The sequence below is a fragment of the Sus scrofa genome, chromosome 15, assembly GCF_054392235.1.
Source record: "Sus scrofa isolate SSC_HxYL_T2T_F1_AM1 chromosome 15, Sscrofa_HxYL_maternal_Yorkshire_Landrace_v2.0, whole genome shotgun sequence".
In the NCBI taxonomy this organism is placed as follows: Eukaryota; Metazoa; Chordata; class Mammalia; order Artiodactyla; family Suidae; genus Sus; species Sus scrofa.
Window position 1 is genome coordinate 138,217,663 of NC_139397.1, and position 19,746 is coordinate 138,237,408.

The window sequence follows — 19,746 nt, forward strand, 5'->3', positions numbered from 1 at the left end:
TAGCAGCTGTGTTAAGTTCAGATTCTGCATCAGTCCAGACCGTGGCCTCTTCTTGGTCACCTTCGCTTTCTTCTCACTCCTCGTCCATGGAGATGGAAATGCTTGAACCAACAACTGTGATCTAAGGAGAGTTTGAAGGAGGCAGGGACAAAGTGGTAGAATGAAGGACCTGTTTTCAAAATCAGCCAATGCGTAATGACAGTGACTACAGCATCCGTGCCTGTATCAGACATGTATTACTCCTGACAATATTTTGAACCTCCTGTATTTCTCACCAGCCCTTTCTGCCTTCTTCGTGTGCCCCTCTTTTTTCTCCCACAGGCTGTAAATATTCCCTGAAATCTTTGGTAATCTGCTCTTCTTTTTTCCCATACTCTTTCCCTGAAATGAATTATTTACACAATTTAAACTCTGAGGATTTGACTCCAGCAATTTTAACTCCTGGGCAGAACACTCACTGGAGTACCAATCATGTGTGTTCAGGTGCCTGTGGAATTTTTAAGATCCCCCACCCCTAAAACCATCCCTCTTGCTCACAAGGTGTAACCAAACACCCACAAAATTCTAAATCAAAAAGACTTTTGGTTCAGTTGTTTCTCCTCCTCACTCCTTCCTTGCCATCAACGGGGGGCTCATCTTGGCATGCTCAGGTCACTGTACTCCTATGTATTGAGTCTTTTGTCCTTTGAACACAGATCTTCCCTGAGCAGAAGTCCACTTTTCTCCACTCTATGGTGATGGCCTCGTTTTCTATGTGTCTTGACTTGATGATGGGTAAGCCATGTTTGACTCCATCCTGTATGTGCTTGCCACATTAGGCATTTTCAACACTGGCCCTGCCGCTAAACTCCTAACTCCTTAAGCCTAATCTTGACAATCTAGGTTTACCTCAGTAAGGCCCCAATCTTTGTTTTAACCTTCTCTTTCATTTCTCCTCCTCACCCTCCCCTACCAGGATTCTTATTCCCCAAGATTCATAAATCATACCATCTAAATCCTTGCTTTAGATGTAGGCTTTGCACCATTAGCACTAGCAACCATTAGGACTTTTCTGAAAATGCAGACTCTCAGATCTGCCCCCGAAATTTCTGAATTAGAATCTAACTTTTAACATGACCTCTGGGAGATTCACGTGCACATTAGAATTTTGAGTTACTCTGACTATTCATTCTTCCACCCCCACCTCCTTGTTTTTATCGCTTCACCTTGTTCACTTCATTACTTGCACATTCACAATCTAAAATATTTTGCTTTTTTCTTTTTATTGTCTACCTCATCGCACTGGAATGTAAGCTTCATCATATGAAGCTTCATCATATTTACTGCATATTTTTCTGGCAGGCACTCAATAAATAATTGCTGAATGAGTACATTCTCAATTGACTCCCTTATTTCCACTTTCATTAATGCAATACCCTCAAGCCATCTTGTCTTGTCTCCTCCTTTTTAAATCTTGTCCATTCATCAAATCCTAACTTCTTCAAAAAAATATCCCCCAAACATTTCAATCACACTGCCCCTAAGGGATTGACCCCAATCACACATCACTTAAAATGTTTCTTGTGCATTTGTCTTGAATCTCCAACCAGAATGTAAACCTCAGGAGGGCAGAGTCTATGCTATATACTTTTTTTTTTTTTTTTTTTTGTATTTCCCGGAGTTTGGCTTCAGTCTGATGAATGCATTCATTCTATGCAGAAAGAAAGACCCACCAAAGGACTTACAGAGAAAGTCTAGAAAAGATAAAATCTAGAAAATGGTTTCAGCAAATGTCTTCACAAGAAGACTCACTAGTGAATGGGCTTGGAGTGGGGCCGAGAGCAAGCTGGTATATGCTTTCCTAGTAGAAATGGCTAAATGTGTATTATTTAATTCTTAAAATTTAATCATATCACTTTCCAGTTGTGTTTTACATTTTAATATTATTATATAGTCACACTGAGATTAATTTAAAATAATGTCTTATCCTAGAATAAAATTTGCATCTAAAACTATATTTGGATATTCCATATTATAACCTTGCTACTGTAAGATTTGGTTGGAATTAACTTAGAACACATGAGCGCCTAGCTTCCACTTTGGTTTGTTAATAAGATCTTCTTGTTTTTGAATTTGAAAGCAGGAATACTCTCAACAATGCCAGGGTAAGAAGCCTTCTTTATTTTGTGGGTTCTGATTTTTTATCGCATTAGCAGGGTTTACAAATCCTAGACCTGTGTCACAATGTTTTCCTGCCCATTCTTAGACTAAGTACATGCTTCCTGCATCCCTAATATGCCAAGAGGGCTGGTTAATCAACCCACCAATCTTGATAAAATGCCTGGAAATGCCCAGAAGAATTGCAGAAAGTAATACTTCATATCACAGACAGAATACAAGCTGGAAAAAGTTTCAAGCCTTAGATTAAACACTCTTTCCATAGCAATTATCTAATTTTATTATGGCTTTCCATCTTCTTTTCCTTCTTCAAGGTGGCATTTAGCATAAAATATTCATATGCTCTCACAATACTAAGTAAAAAGTACCTTTAGATTTACTTTTTTTTAAAAAAAAGGAAAATTGTCATAAGAAGTCAATAAAAATAATTGCTAAAAGTGAAGTGTAGGTGAGTCTGTATTCTCTGCCTGCCCACAGGTCACAGAGGCCCAGAATTAAGCAAACACCCAGGAAATACATCAAGCCATGTAACCTTGGTTCCCAGTGGGTTTGCTTTATACTGAAGCGAAACGTAGGGCTCTTTACCTGGAAGGGCAATATGAGAACATGACTTTTTTCACCTGGACCCAGGACTGAAATAAAATTCAGCAAAGAAAATGAAATCAGTCATCCAAATCCTGGAAATATTTTCCTCCTCTCAGCCTCTGAACTAAAACTCTGATTTTGTAAAGTTCTGATAAATTGGTCATCTAATTATAACACATTATAATGGGAAACTGGCCAGACTGGTTCATGTTTCTTCAAATCTGAGTTGAGAGGGGTGCCTTCCATCCTTTTATTAAGTTGTATTGCTTATTTAAAAACTTGTAAGCATACTAAATGACAGGGGATTTGAGATACCAAGTATTACATTTAGAATGGATAAACAACAAGGTCCTACTGTACAGCACAGGGAGCTATATCCAATCTCTGTGGGTAGAACACGATGGAAGAGAGTATGAGACAAAGAACATGTACATATGCATGACTGGGTCACTATGCTGTACAGAAGAAACGGACACAATAGTGCAAGTCAACTATAATAAAAATTAAAATTAAAAAAAATAACAATGGGGAGGCTTTGATTCTGCCTTCAGCAATATGAGTGACTATTTTCTACCAGCCAACATCCTCTATGGACAATATTCTCTCAGCCCTCCTTTAGGACTTAGAGAAGAATCTGGGTGGTGGCAGCCTCTCCCTCATGATTCACCATCCTCTTCTAAGGTGCTCACACCTGGACTTGCACTCTGTATAAAGACCCTGTGTATCTGGGTTGGCTCACCAGCCTTGACAGTCAATATACTGGCATGTATTTTTCCCTTGGCAATGCCAGTTTTTCAGCTGAAGCTAGTAAAGTATCAGGGATGGGGGTGAAAGTGTTAAACTTTCATGGGCACATTTCATATTAGAAATATTTGCACATTTCATATTAGAAATATGAATATTGCACAGCTGCCTAATCACATGAAGGATGATAATTACAGAACATTTGAAGGTAAGTAGAGAAGGGAAAGTGGTTCACCTAAAGGGAAAGAAAGGTTGAATTGATGTTTCTAAAGAGCAAGAAATTACAGCTTGATTTGCTTCTGCAACACAATGTCTTTATTTTTTCTGCCTACTTGATAGAGTGGGCTCACTGCAAAAAGCTTCCTGACGTTTCTTCCTTCATGGCACACTTGGAAAACAATAAGATTTGCTCAGCACCCCATGATCATAGCTCAGAACTACTGGCAATATCCATTTTAAATTTTTGTGGGGGCTTATTGTTTCATTATTTTTTTTATGAGTGGGCTAAAGTACCACTCTCCCAGGTAGGGGGGCCAAGAAGCATTAATATAATTTGCAAAGATGCGCTGAGGCTACAACTTAATCTACAGTCTTAGAAGAACCTGGACAATCTGATTTCTTGTATGCTCTTTTCCCAAAGGGCGTAATCAAAATGAACATAATTGCCATTTATAAAAATTATTAAAGACTCTATAAATTTTAATTGATAACAAGCTACAGATCTCTTAACTCCTCAGAGTACTCCTGTCAGTGGGACAAAGTGATAACTTAGGATAAAAAAGACAAACTTCAAAGCAAGGAGACCAAATAAATGGATTATAAATTACAGTACAGGGATAATATGTATAACTATCTTCATCTTCAAATTCAAGGTTCACTGAGTTCAGCAAGAGCCACTTTGAAGAGTTTTACCTGTGCTCTCAAGAGAGTTTAAAGTGATACCTTTCCTAAAGTGCCCATTTGATCCATGCTTCTTGAAAACCCATCCACTTTCAAGACTAAATTATTTCTGTGAATCTCATTAGCATGAGTGACAGAGAAAATCTCTTGTTCTCTACCTTAGACTTGGAACCACTATCTAAAAATGGTCTCCACCGACAGATTTTGAAGTCAAACCTATGATTATTATAGGGGAAACCATGGCAGATGGACTGATAAATTAGGAGGAAGGGAATAACATAAACACATTACTATATACAAAGTAGATAATTAATAAGGACTTACTGTATAACATAAGGAAATCCATTCAATAGTCTGTGATAATCTATATGGAAAAAAATGGATACGTGTATATGAATAATTGTTTCACTTTGCTCTACACGTGAAACTAATACAACATTGTAAGTAAACTATACTCGGATAAAATTTAAAAAGAAGGAAAGAGAAAGAAAAGTGAGTTCCTGCTGTGGCTCAGCAGGCTAAGTGCCTGACTAGCATCCATGAGGATGTGGGTTCTATCCCCGGCCTCACTCACTGGGTTAAGGATCCAGTGTTGCCATGAGCTGTGGGGTAGGTCGCAGACGTAGCTCAGATCCCACATTGCTGTGGCTGTGGCGTAGGCTTGTAACTGCCACTCTGACTCACCCCCTAGCCCGGCAACTTCCATATGCCACAGGTGTGGTCATGAAAAGAAAAATGAAAAAAAGAAAAAAAAAAGAACTCTCCAGAAAGGAAAGAAATGGAAAAAGAAAAAAAGAGAAAAAACTAGACATTTGAATTGAACAGCAATATCTTGTATGAATTTTTGCTTAAAGGACTCAGTTTCCAAGGACAAACATGGTTAAACACTAAGGAGGGATTACCTAGATGAGCAGGTTAAGTGATCAAAACCAGTCATTTCCTATATATGCATGTTTTCTCCTTGCGGAAATCAAAGACTTAACACAACCAAATGAAAAGTTCTCCAGATCCGTGATAAACCAAATGAGAGAAAAAAATTGTTCTCCTCAAAACACAAACACTTTAACTAATTTTTTGTAATTGATCTGATTTGCTAAATTCACAAAGGCTATCAAGTAAATTTCAGTTCTGACAGGGGGTCTGGCTCTTATGGAGCCAAGACTTAATGTGTCAGCCAGGTGCTGAGGAGTAGACAATACTCCAACCTGTCACATTTTCTACTGTCCCCTCCCCATTAAACACACACACACACACACACACACACAATGACCTACAGCATGATGTGAAATATGGAACAGATTCATGAAATGAGCAATAAAACCCTTGTTTTCCTTCAGCCTAACAGCACAAAACCATCAGCTCTTCCTCTAACTTGAATCAACCCACTTCTCAGCACTTCCATTGCTATCATCCTAATCAAGCCACCATATTGCAAGAGCTTTCTGATTAATCTCCTGGTGTCCTCTGTCATCCGACTACAGACTGTATCCCCTGTGTTAGTGTGAGTAATTCTTTGGAGTAATAATTCCAATCACGTCACTTCTCTAAGAACCCATTATTCAGAATTCAGTTCAAAATCATTTTCCTGCCTACAAGCATTGCATGATCTGACTTCAAGCCACTTTTCCAATCTAATTTTTATTAACTTTTGACTGAGCTCTATCCACACTGGCTTCCTTGCTCATTCTAAAAAACAAACAAGGAAAACAAAACAAATAAACAAAAAAGAAAGCACTCCTAATTCTGAGGCTAAACTTACTAAAATTACTAAATTTACTGTTCCTATGCCTGAGATACTCTTCTTTCAATCTCTGCATACCTTTCTCCTGTGACCCTTTAGGCCCTGGTTTATGACCCCTTCAGAAAGACTTTCCCTCATTCTCTATGAAACAGCATCCCACCCCATCCACACTTCACCCTACTTCGTTTTCCGCTTCCTAGTAACTTCACCATTTGACACATTATTTACTTGTCTGTGATGGTATTTCTCCAACCAGAAGATAGTTTACTGAGGGCAGAGAATTCTGCAGAGTGCATTGTTCTACCCTCAGCACCTAAAACCACACTTGGTCAGCAGCAGCTACTCAATAAATAGCTGTTGTTTGGTAAATGAATGGAAGCTATAGATACCATTGTTTATCAATCAATAAAATTGGTCTTATCTTAAGGTGACCTCAGCTGGGATTCACATATCATTGGGGCCTTGGAGATACTCATTTTACTCATAGAGAGGGAAAAGGTGGTTCTAACTACAAGTAGAAGAAACAGAATGGTTAATTTGATGAAAGGAGTAGGGAGATAGAAAATAGTCTTCACTAAGGTAGGAAGATGGCTGCAGTTAGAGATGCTCTAATTGAGATTACCTCTTGATTGCCTAAGAATTTCAAAAGAGTACAGGCTCTCAAACTCCAAGGCCAACCACCAATGGCTTTGGGAGCCTCCAGGAGGCAAGTGTTCTTTATAGGCTTCAAAGGTGGCATTTTGTTTTCAAATGCCTTTAGACCATTATAGTAAAGCAAGAGAGCAAATGAGGCCTGGAGGGATAAACTAGAGAGAACAGAACCCAGATCCAGATTCCATGTGGGAAAGTTGGAGTGTAATGATATTTGCATCATGGTTGACAAAATTCCCTTCATTTTTATTCTTTTTTTTTTTTTTTTTGTCTTTTCTAGGGCTGCACCTGCAGCATATGGAGATTTCCAGGCTAGGGGTCTAATCAGAGCTGTAGCTGCCGGCCTCAGCCAGAGCCACAGCAACACAGGATCTGAGTCATGTCTCTGACCTTATACCACAGCTCACAGCAACGGCAGATCCTTGACCCATTGGACCCACTGAGCAAGGCCAGGGATCGAACCCGCAACCTCATGGTTCCTAGTCGGATTTGTTAACCATTGCGCCGCAACAGGAACTCCTGATTCTCCTTTTGACTATTGGTTTTTATGGAAAAACTTTTTGTCATTGACTTTGTTTAAAGGCAGCTCCTGCCCCCAGTGCTTTGAGGCCAACACTTTGGGACAGTCATAAAAAGTCTGCCTGTGGCCTCTGCCTGCAAGTCAACCATTTTCAACCTCGACCTTAAAGCAATATGTGTCATCCATCGTGTTAGAGACTGTTGTGTCACAACTAGTTTTGAAATATATCATGAATAATTTGTTAATTCATAAGAATTAAAGGATCAACTTTTACAGAGTATTTTCTTTTTAACTAAGTAGATTGTTGTCAATCATGCTAATGTTTTTATTATTGTGCACTTGCACTCTGATAGGCATCTCTGAGCCTGAGATGAAAGTGTGGAGTTAACACGTAGGGGGGAGCTAGAAATATCCTCTCTAAGAAGTATGTGCTGAAGGCTAACATCATTTTTTTTAATGTCAACCATCATAGAATAAAAAAGGGTGAGAGCAGTTGCTTCAAAATTACCTCTGTAAGAGCATGTAATATTTTCCATTAAATTGGAGCTAGAAATTTTAATTATATATAAATTTAGTCCCATTAAATAGAAAAGAATGTCTTGGCAGGAAGTCAAGCCAGAACACTTAGTCTTAACTTTAAGGTCCCTGAAAAAACATCCCTTAATACTTTCCTAAATTTACCTCCCACGCTAGACCTTTGATTTCAGCCACCAACTCCCAGACTGTACCTTTCCCATTTTTATATCCAAGACCCTACTTATGATATGCCTCATTCCTGGTATCCCTACCCCCTTGCCTCATTTAAATCCTGGCCAGCCTTCAAAGCTAAAGTGATGCTCACATCACACATAAACTCCTCCGTCACCATTACCATATGACCCGCGGTGATCTGCCTTTCCTTAGAGATTCTAAGGTTATGCTATCAAGTATTTATCATGCAGTCTTATAGCAGCAACTCTCTTGTCATGATTTGGCAGAGTGGACTAAATGTGTCACTCAAGCAGTGCAAGGGATGGACTGTTTCAAATGTTGTTGGTGTCTTCATCATAGCCCCTTGGGTGGTCCCAGAGGTGGCTTTCAACTTGATGCACAGTTCCCACATGTGCTGATGTTCTCTTAGCTCCAACACCTGCCTCTATTCCTGTCCCTGGCAGGGTTCTCACCCATGCACAGGATGGGCCAGAAACACCAATAAGTTAACATCATCACAAGCAATTGCCAATCAATGAAGGATGAAAGTTCGTAGATCAATACCTCAGCTTCCCCACCCTTGGTAGGAAGGTCCTGAGGCATGCTCCACAAGGTTCCTCATGATTGTGCCCTAGTTGCCTGGAACATTGACCTGTTTGGTTACCTCCCTTCCCTTCTCCCCATATTTCCTGGATCATCTCACAAATAAACTACCAGCAACTAAATCCTTATCTCAGGGCTTGCTTTTTGGAGAACCTAAGCTAAGGCCTTCTTTGACTAGATTTCTGCTTCTTTGAAAACAGACCCTTTGTCTAATTGCATGGACTCTTGAATGAGAGAGATACTCAATAACAATACTTAGTAACCATCTGAAATTTGCTAATCAAGGGTAGAACTCTTATGTGATTTGACTAAACTTGAAAAAGACTTCAACACTTTTGCTCTGTCTTTTCTTCATTCTCCATCATATGAAGAGATCAATCTAGAGTCCCATAAAGCAGAGCTAGCTGGAACTGGACACATTTCTGATGCATTTTCTTTCTTGCCTCAGGCTTAAGAAAGAAAATTTTGATATGGGAAGCCCTATAGTGACCATGGTCCCTGAAACAGTTCTGGTGTTAGTCCTTCATCCTTTAGGGAATATTTAAGTCAATGTATTATAATGCCTTGGGGTCTCATGTTCAGTCATTATTTTAACAAACTGAGATGATGGACTTTAAACCATTTAGAAAGAATTCCAAATATTAGAAAGCAGGTTTGTAAAGGAATTTTTGAGAAGTGGAGAATACTAATGAATTACTTAGTATTCAATTTGACTGGCAGTAACAGAAAAGCCAAAAAAAAAAATCATATGTATTTCTTTCTCTCCAAAAAGTGGCATTGGATGGCCCAGGGCTGGGCTCAGTGGTGCCAAGAATCCAGGTTTCTTCTCTCTATTGTTCCTCAGTTCGTGGTTTGATTCCCTAGATTCCCTCTAAGATGGTCACTCCAGCCCCAGCAATCACATCCACATTCCAGCTGGCAGGAAGAAAATGAGAGGAGAAAGGAATGTTGCTTCCCTTTAAGGACACTTTCCAGAAGTTGAACAGCCTGCTTCAACTTATACTACATTGATCAGAATTTAGTCTCACGACAATCTCTAGCTGTAGGGGAAGCTTTATGCAAAGTAGCCCTAAGCCAAGCTAAAAGTTAGAGGTTGTATCTCAAATATTCCTATACAAAGGAAGAATGGACAACGAAGTTGTCTTTACCATGACTGGTGTGTCCCTAGGATGGCAGCCAAATCTGTTCAAATCAAAATACATTGCTGGAAAATAGAATATATATGTGATAAGTAAGAGGTAGGTATGGATTATCATGCAAATATCTATTATCGATCCACCAACAATGTCACAGTCACAGAATGAGGGCAAAAGGGACAGGAATTGAAGACAGGTTTTCAAAAGATAGGTGATCTAAATTCAATTTAAGCTCATACTGGAATGTTATACATGTGTTTCTTTTGATAATGCTGGTTATAAAGGATATCCAAACTAGAAACCTTCAGAACAGAGTCTAGTGCATTTTATGTGAGGGTAATCTGGGAGTAGTGCTCAAAAGAATTATCTAGAAATATCCTGGAAAAAAAAAAAAAAAAACACTTCAAAATTCCAAATCAGGGAGTTCCTGTCGTGGCTCAGTGGTTAGCGAATCTTACAAGGAACCATGAGGTTGTGGGTTCATTCCTTGACCTTGCTCAGTGGGTTAAGGCTCCACCATTGCCCTGAGCTGTGGTGTAGGTCACAGATGCAGCTCCGATCTGGCGTTGCTGTGGCTATGGTACAGGCTGGCGGCTAAAGTTCTGATTAGACCCCTAGCCTGGGAACCTCCATATGCCGTGGGTACAGCCCTAAAAAAAGACCAAAAAAAAAAAAATTCCAAATCATATACTGGGTTAAAGTGCACTAGAAGATTGTATCCTAAGGAACTTGAAGACCAGCAGCCATTCAAATCAGCTCAAAAACCAGGCAGAGGCACGAATTTTACCATCTAGCGATGGAAGGATACGATTGGGATCTGTCCCTTCTGCTATCCCCCTTCCATGTGCCATTTTTAAATAAGCCTACATTGCAAGCACCTCTTTTATGTTGTGGATCACCTGGAACTTAGCACACCAGGGAAATCAGGGTTACTACTCTGTACGTAGCTGTAGGAAGAATTGTTCTTTGAAAAAGGACATATAGAAAAGACAAGACAAGCTTGTAATGAGGAGGCTTGAAAGGCCTTTGAAAAATCAGACAGTATCATATGAATGTTCACCAGCTTTGTCCTGCAGCCCTTGTGTTAAGAGGTGCTGTGAGCATTGCCACTGGACCATCAGAGCCAAGCTAGAGCATTCAGGTTCCCTTCAGCCTATGATGTAATGTTGGATATGCCTCAGACTCTATGGGCCATCAATTTTACAAAATGACAAGTTATCTATGTGTCACCTCCTGACTATCTTAGGGGATTCTGTAAAAATAAACTAGATAATAGGCATCGAACAATCCTTGTTAAGTGGTTTTCAATTGTTTTAAAAGAAATGCAAATGTGATAACGTTTTGTCCAAAAAAGGGGGGAGCATCATTGGTAAATCACAAATGAACAAGTTTTATCCTCTTCTGTCTTTGCCGTTTTGCTTGGTCAGCCTATTATACACTACCCAGTTTGAGCTGCATCAGTTTTTATGGGTTTTCCCCTCCTTTTAATTAACTTTAAAATCTTATTAGCCCAATTATTAGCAATATGTCACAGAGCAGGAAGACTGCAGCTGTGAATGTGTCTTTATTAAAAAGGCACTGCCATGAGTTAAGAAACTTTCAGCATTATTATAAACTCTATCAAGGCTAGAGAGATAATTCAGTTTACAAATTGGTCCCAATTCAAACTTGGCAGAGGAATGTAAATTAGGGTTGAATTAATTTGCTCTCCCCTCCCACTCGATTCTCAAAACATGTTAATTCCCATTAGCAATTAGCATCAGTAGACTTTACATTGGCACTTGGAAAGGTATACCAATTCGTAAAATAAGAACCAAAGGTGTGATGTTATTTTAACTTAAGAATTGGTGTATGAAGAAGGAAGAGAAATTTGCTTTTAGATATAAAGCAAATTTATAAAGCAGATATTTATGTGTTCCTAAGGGACACATAAATAACATTAAATTTTACCTCCCTTGGAGGGCTGGAATATAGTTAATGGTTCTCTGCTTTACAAACTCAGGCAACTCTAAGAGGAGCAAGAATGAATTTGTCATGGACTCAGCCTCACAGGACATTATAAACATGGAATCAACTTGCCTTTGTCCACGGCTGTTCCATTCCAAGGGCTCAAAGAGCAGCTACCTTTATTGAAAGTGGAACTAGTATCTTCAGGTACAAAATATTTTGCCTTTTGGCCAGGGCAAAAATAAGAGAAAATGCCAAACCAAAGAGCTCTAGGGATCTACACATTCTAATCCAGGCTCAAAGACCATCTGATGCAAAAAATAAGATGACACAGACCACTGCTCTGCCTGCAACACTTTGGCATCTATTATATATTGTACTCCACTGTCTCTTAAACACTAGAATGCTTTGAATCACTTGGAATCTTTTGGGAACATAGATTCCCTGCCCTCCCCACTCCACCCCACCCCACCCCCTTGCCAAAGATGCTGATTGAGTCCATTTCATGTAGAACACAGGAATTCCCCCAACCCTGGAATGTTTGGTGATCCTGAGCCAGATGTCTTTGGATCATACTTTAAAGAAACATAATTCTACTTTTCTGTTACTTGGCACCAGTAAAGGGAAAAAATAAGCATATAATCAAATAACTTCCTTCTTTTTAGTTCCAATAAAAGTGGTTAATGTGGCAATTACCAAAAAGTCACTAGAAATTAGTGATGCAAAGTCAGACTTCCTATGCCCAGTGATTTAATTTTAAAACTTTGTTTCCTGTGTGTAAATCCACTAGAATGGCTGAGAAGTGTATTTCATACCCATACAGCAATTGGACAACATCTTCTGGGTCATTGGAGCACAATCTTGGGTAGCACTTATTATCAAGAAATAACTACACATAGGAAGTAATATTCTGTTAACCTTTAATATTAACCAAGAAAAATGAAACCCTTTGATTTAGATACATTTGTATATTTCAGGATTCCTGAAGTGCCTCCTATAAGCCATCTTGCACCTTTGCTACAGAGTTTCTCAACTTTGGCACTCTTGACATTTGGGGCAGGATAATTCCCTGTTATTGGGGGCTCTCCTGTGCAAATGTAGGCTATTTATCAGCATCCTCAGATTCTGTCTGGTAGATAACATTAGCACCTTCCCAATTATGACAACTGAAATTTCTCCACATTGCCAAATGTCCCCTGACAGGCAAAATCAACCCTGGTTGAGAATCACTGTTTTATTACTATTCCATAATCACTGTATAATATTTATAAGGTGCTCATATGTACATTATCATAATGAGTTGATCCTATGCCACTATCACAAATATAGCTAATGTTTACTAAATACCAGGCACTGTGATTCTTTTAAAAGAAAAAAAAAACTTTATTTTTCTCATCTCGTTTAATCATTACTTTTTAGCTTTAAAAGAAAAAAAAAACAGATAAAAACGTGATTTAGAGAGGCTTAAAAACTTGCCCAACATGATACCTGGTAGAGTGGAATTTTACATCCGGTAGCTTTACTTCAGACCCCAGTGTTTAACCTCTGGTCTTAATTGCATCCAGTGACCATTGAGGTAGTTAAAATGATGATGTCTGTAACCCTTTCTAGTTTTTACTCCAAAACAGACAACACAAGACAGACACTCACAAAGAAAACAAACACTAGACACAGTGACAGATGTTCAACAAATCAGAAAAACACAAAATTCTGTAAATAAATGACATACAACAGACCTCATTAATTCTAATTTTCTTCATTTAGAATCTGTTGTAATTCAAGAAGGAGCTGGGATAGCACTGACGTTTCTACTATGTACAAAAGAAAAATCTGTGCAGTGACAATATATATAAGATTCTCAAAAGGAATTTTCAGTATTGGAGAAAACACACAAACACCTACTTCTCTACAAACCAGGTGCCCTCTATGCAAAGACCAATCCTGATAGATGCTGAATTCAAATAGCTCATCTAGTCATTGAAGTAGGTCCTTTACAGAGTCACACTTTGCCTAGCTACAGTGAGAGCACCCACTCAAAAGTAACAAAATTTTCTATCTTTAAAAATAATATTCAGCTATACTTTGATACTATTTGATACCTCCATCTCCCTGGGCTTAGAGGCTGCTGATATCTTTCAGACACGGGAACAAATCGCTCTCAACTGTCATGGAAAGCCTTCACAAATGGATCAGAATTGGTCCTCAAAATGACACGATTTGTCCTTCCTGCCTTGGTATTTCACAATGAATAAAGTTTTGAATTTGTTTTATACATAGACATATCCTTGACATTTTAAAAACGTAAGCATATACTGTGTTTCAGGCATTTTGTTAAATGTTGCAGATAGAAAGACAAGGTCAGCAGCGTTCCTCCTCTAAGCCAATTTACAAACTGGTCGGGATATGGAGGGGCACTAGATGGGTTCAGCATGTGTGTAAGCAGAATGTGTGCTGGGTCAACCCAAAGCTCAGAAGAAATGACTAAAAAGAAAGACTTCATGAAAAGGCTGACACCTGGAAGATGACCACTGAAAGACTAAAAGGAAATGTTTTCATTTTTTTAAATTGTAATTAATTGTTACTTCCCCAATACACTTTTTTATTCTACTGTACAGCATGGTAACCCATTTACACTTACATGGAAATACATTCTATTTTCTCACGTTATCATGCTCCATCATAAGTGACTAGATATAGCTCCCAGTGCTGTATAGAAGGATCTCATTGCTTGTCCATTCCAAAGGCAATAGTCTGCATCTATTAACCCCAAGCTTCCAATGCATCCCACTCCCTTCCCCTCCCCCTTGGCAACCACAAGTCTATTCTCCAAGTCTATGATTTTCTTTTCTGTGGAAAGTTTCATTTGTGCCATATATTAGATTCCAGATATAAGTGATATCATATGGTATTTGTTTTTCTCTTTCTGACTTACTGCACTCAGGATGAGAGTCTCATATTTTTAAATGGTAGAGAGGATTGATTACCTATGATGATGGGAGTCTGGGAAATTTTCATTTCCTTCTTCATGCTTTTCCTGTGTATATCAAATTTATCAATGACAATATATTTCTGATATAATTGTAAAGTATATTAAAGAGTAAATGAGGGAGTTCCCCTTGTGGCTCAGCAAAAACAAATCCAACTATAATCCATTAAGATGTGGGTTCAATCCCTGGCCACACTCAGTGGGTTAAGGACCTGGCATTGACGTGAGCTGTGGTGTAGGGTGCAGACGGGGCTTGGATCCCTTGGTGCTGTGGTTGTGGTGTAGGTCGCCAGCTGTAGCTCTGATTTGACCCCTAGCCTAGGAACTTACATATGCCACAGGTGTGGCCCTAAAAAGCAAAAAATAAAAAAATTAAAAACGAAAAGTGAATGAGACAAAAAATGAAGGCCAAAAATAGTTTCTCATTGCTAGGAACTTTGCTGTGCTGGGAAGGAATAAAATAGTGAAGCAGGAAGAGGGAGATGCAGGGTCAAGAAAGGGACTTTCTCATTTTCCTTTTTTCTCCTTTTAAAGCTGAAAATGACTTGCATTTTCTTTCTTCCTTCCTTCCTCCCTCCCTCCCTCCCTCCCTCCCTCTCTCTCTCTCTTCGCTGGCTTTCTTTCTTTCTTTCTTTCTTTCTTTCTTTCTTTCTTTCTTTCCCTTCTGTTGCAGCAGTGCTCCAGGCCAGGGCCAGAGATTAAATCTGAACCCACATCTGTGACCTATGACACAGCTATGAAAATGCTGGATCATCAACCCACAGCTCCCAGGCCTTGGATCTAATCAGCAATGCCACAGAGACTTGCAAGATCATTAACCTACTGCACCACAGCAGGGACTCCCTGAATATACTTTAAGCTGCAGGAAAGCTGCCAGTTGAAGACATGAGAGAGAAGCACTAACAGATAGAACAAGACCTCTAGTTCTAGTTCTGGAAATATCTTCAGGAATCCACCTATTCAAAAGAGCAATTTGGAAAGATTAGCCTTAGATAAAATAAATTACATCTCTAAGGAGGCAGGAGAGGGAGTACCTACTGGTAGTGTAAGACACTGATTAGGACATTTATCTGCTCCCCTGAGGTGACTGAAAATGGCAGGATGAGGTAGAGATGTTGTCCATAGTGAGTAAAGTTACTAAAATCCGAAAAATCTAGTTCAAAACAGGCTCTCCATTCTAAGTTTGTGTTTCCCATATGCCTTGGAGTAAGGGATGTTGACCAAGATTGACAGATTTTTCATGAAAGTTACAAGACAATTCTTACTGATACAGCAATATCAATGGCTCATGAAGTGAGCCTTTCCCTTGCAGAAGAGGTAGGGTACCCCTTTACCAAGTGTCAGGGAGGGAAGTTCCCAGGATTATCATTTCTAATAGACACTTGTGTCTGCAAGAAGGGTGCCTTCTTTATTTGGTTACTAGGTTGAAAATTAACTCAACAGCAGTCTGACATCTCTGGCCCTGGTGTGATGAGAAAGGAGAGCATAGGGCAAGAAGGGCTGGGAACAGCCTGTCCGAGAGGGATCCAGGAATAGACTTTGTCTATTCCCAGTTCATTGAAAACAGCTCCAGTTTCCAGATTGTGGACCAAATGGAGTCAACTTGAGGATGTGACTCCAAATCAAGTCAACACCACAACCTAAGTTAAAGAAGGGAGTGAAGCAGGAGCTGAGATGAGAGGTCAACTTGGGTGCCAAAGGAAAGGGATGGCTGAGCTTGGCATACAGCCATCAAAACCCAGGGACCTTGCTCAGAACCAAGTCCCTCTGTCGCAGTCATTAGGGACCTGCACTAATCCATAAGGATTCTGTAGGCACATGATGGTGAGTCGTGTCAGTGGTGAGCACCATCCCTGTAGCCCCTCCCTTCCCCAAAACCAAAGAAGAAAAATGGGGGGGGGAAACAGGGGGAAAGGGGTGCAGGGGAAATGAAAGACTGCTTATCAGCTCTGGCTCCCTGGCTGGCTGTTGGAACCACAATCTAGCCTGTGCTGGGAAAACAGGGGAAGGGTTGTAAGTTAAGTAGAACTAAGTTGTAATATCTGAAAATAGATTTTTAATAATTGAATATGATTTTAAACTGTGGAATCATACTAATTTGAACTTAGAAGTACCTTCCACCCAGTGGAAAACATGGGTTATACAAAGTCTAGTGGCGATTAGTAGATTGGAAAAAACATTTCATGCTTTACCTCATGATTTGAATCTTTTAAACTAATTATATATAATTAGATTTATATAGAGTTTAAAGTTATATATTTAAGGTCATCATTCTAATGACCGCCGATAAGGCTGCTTATGAACGAATCTTTGTGTAGTTTTAATACTAATTCTCTCACTTTATTTTACAGTGCTTTTATAAATCTAAGATGACAAAAGGAATCAAACTCTATAATTTAACGCTTGTCTGCAAATATAACCCTTTTCAGAAGCAAGGTAGACATTTCTCAAAACCTACTAGGAAGGAGATATTTCCCCTTCTTTTATTCATAGGGTGACTAAAAGGCACTTGGATATCTGCCCAGAGGTCTGACCTGCTCTTTGAAGCTTCAAAGAGCCCCTGCACTGGGGCCTCAGAATGTGGCCTCATGGTTCTGGACTGTTCCCCTGTTAGGACCAGTCACTCTGCTTTGAGTCTCTTTCCCTTTGGCCCATTCTCTGCCCTTCTCCTAAGGTCCTATTAGCAGAAAGCCCTATTCAAATCATTTTCCTGTGGAAATTCTCAGGGACTTTCCATGACCCACCAGGACGTTTGTACGTGGGGCCAGCCTGACCATCCCTCTGTCACCTTGCCTTGTTTTCTGCTTCACTCAGCACTCACTTCTTGCCCCAGTATCCAGAAGGCAGACACACTGGACTCCTGCTTTTCCCTAAACACATTATCTTCTGTGTGCACATGATCTCCCACCCTCATTGTTGGCAGAGCAAAACCCCTCTCCTGAACTCTGTAAAAATGTCTCCTTTGAAGGACTTTCTCTTTCTTCCTAACACAGAGCCATTCACAGCCTTCTCTGTGGTCTTCTGTTGGACATGTTCTGATGTACTTGGGAGGTGGTGTGGTAGGATGAATGCAAGCACAGACTCTGACTCACACCACCTGCTATCCCTTTGGTAATGAACATGCAATTGCAAATTAAGGTAAGAACTATGGCAGAAAGGAGCACAGTGCCAGGGAACCAAGTCTAGATGGAGCTGAGATCTGATACATGAGTAGAGGATAACCAGTGACCTGGAAGTGTGAGTGGGGAACAGGGATCTATGAGCAGGGACCATAACTGCAGCAGCTCCATAGCATAAGCATGTGTTTCTGTGAACAGAAAGGGGCCCATGTGGCTGATGTGGATGAGCAGGAGAGTAGTGGGCAATGGGGCTGGAAAGGTAGGTAAGACCCAAGCTTGAAGAGCCTTGGAGACCTCCCAGAAGACTTTCACTTTTAATTTTAAAAATAATCAAGAGACACTGAAGAGTTTTATACCTGGGATATGGCATGATTTTTACGTTTGCATTACGTAAAAATTCTAGTTTCAGTGTGCAGAATAGACAAAGCCCAGAGAGGATGTGGGGAGGCCTATTAGGAGGCTATTTATATAGACAAAAAATAATAATAATGAAGCTTGAATCAGGGAGTGATGGAGCAGATGAGAAGAATTTGGGTGAGTTCAAATTGAATCTTTCTCAGAACTGCTAAGAACCAAACAGATTAATCACTCACATTAAATACTCAGGTGGTGTAAAGAAAAAAAGATGTCACTCTAAAGTTACAATTACTCTATGGAGTTTATTATAAAATAAATTTGTTAAAAAGAGATTTGGTTGAATGCTGCTATTGAAAGGAAGGCAAAGGATGAAATTATATAATGTAGGAGAAATAGCAAAACTCTCTCTTAAATGATCTAGTTGAACATTTAACTTAGAAAACACTAAGGAGGTTTTGAAACAAAAATAAAGATCACAAAATTTTGCTAGCAAACAATTGTCTTATGACAGCTTTTTGAGATATATTTCAAATACCATATAATTAATTTATTTAAATGTGTATTTCAACATTTTTTAGCATTTTCACAGAGTTGTGTAGTCATCACCAGTATCTAATACTAGAGCATCTTCATCATTCTAAGAAACTCTATACCCATCAGTAGCCTCTGCCCTTCTCCCAATGACCCCAGCCCTAAGCAACCACTACTCTATGCCACTGCCTATTCTGGACATGTCATATAAATGGAACCGTATAATACGTGGCCTTTTTTGACTGGCTTCTTTTACTCAGTATCATGCTTTCAAAGTTCACCTATGTTGTAACATACATCAGTACTTCATTCCTTTTTATTACCAAATAATATTGTGTGGACAAACTACCTTTTTTATCCATTCAGCAACTGATGGATGTTCATGTTGTTTCCACTTTTGGGCCGCTGTATACAATGCTGCTATGAATATTCATGCACATTTGAGTGGACATGTGTTTCATTTCTCTTGGATAAATACCTAGAAGTGGACTTGCTGGGTCACATCTAATTCTACATTTAGTCATTTGAGGAATGGCCCAGCTGTTTCCCCAAAGGGTGGCCCCTTTTGACATTTTCATCAGCAGTGTATGAGGGCTCCAGTCTCTCTACATCCTCCCCAACTCCCATAGCCGTCTGAGTGGGTATAAAGGGATGTCTCATTGTGGTTTTGATTTATGTTTTTCTGGTGGCTAATGAAGACTATTTTTTCATGCACTAACAAGCCATGTTGTTTCTTTTACCCATTTTTTAATGTTTATTGTTGAGCTCTAAGATAATCTTGAGATAAAAGTCCCTTATCAGATACGTCACTAACAAAATATTTTCTTTTATGGATTCTCTTTTATTTTTTTGGTAGCATAATTTTCTTAATTTTGATTATATCCAATTGATGTATTTTTTGTGGCTGTGCTTTATTGTATTTAGGAAAAAATATTTTTTGAAGTTTATAAAGTTATACAACTGAGTTGTGTCTGAGGTTCTTTTGTGTTTCTTCCCTACAAATAAGGAGAGAATTTAAGTACCATTTTCCTCAAGAGTTTTTAATCCTTTTCTCTAACATTTGTATTGTGTTTTTAAAG

The 19,746-nt window shown here is 39.2% G+C and overlaps 1 long non-coding RNA gene across 1 annotated transcript; it reads right to left on the reverse strand.

Moving 5' to 3' along the window:
• Positions 1-41: 41 nt before the first annotated feature.
• Positions 42-13,884, reverse strand: LOC146396156 (uncharacterized). The gene is made up of 3 exons (XR_014829430.1): positions 13,774-13,884; positions 4,711-4,750; positions 42-121 (listed from the first exon to the last, which is right to left on the reverse strand). It is a non-coding gene; the product is annotated as an uncharacterized LOC146396156 (long non-coding RNA).
• Between the last annotated feature and the right edge of the window lie 5,862 nt (positions 13,885-19,746).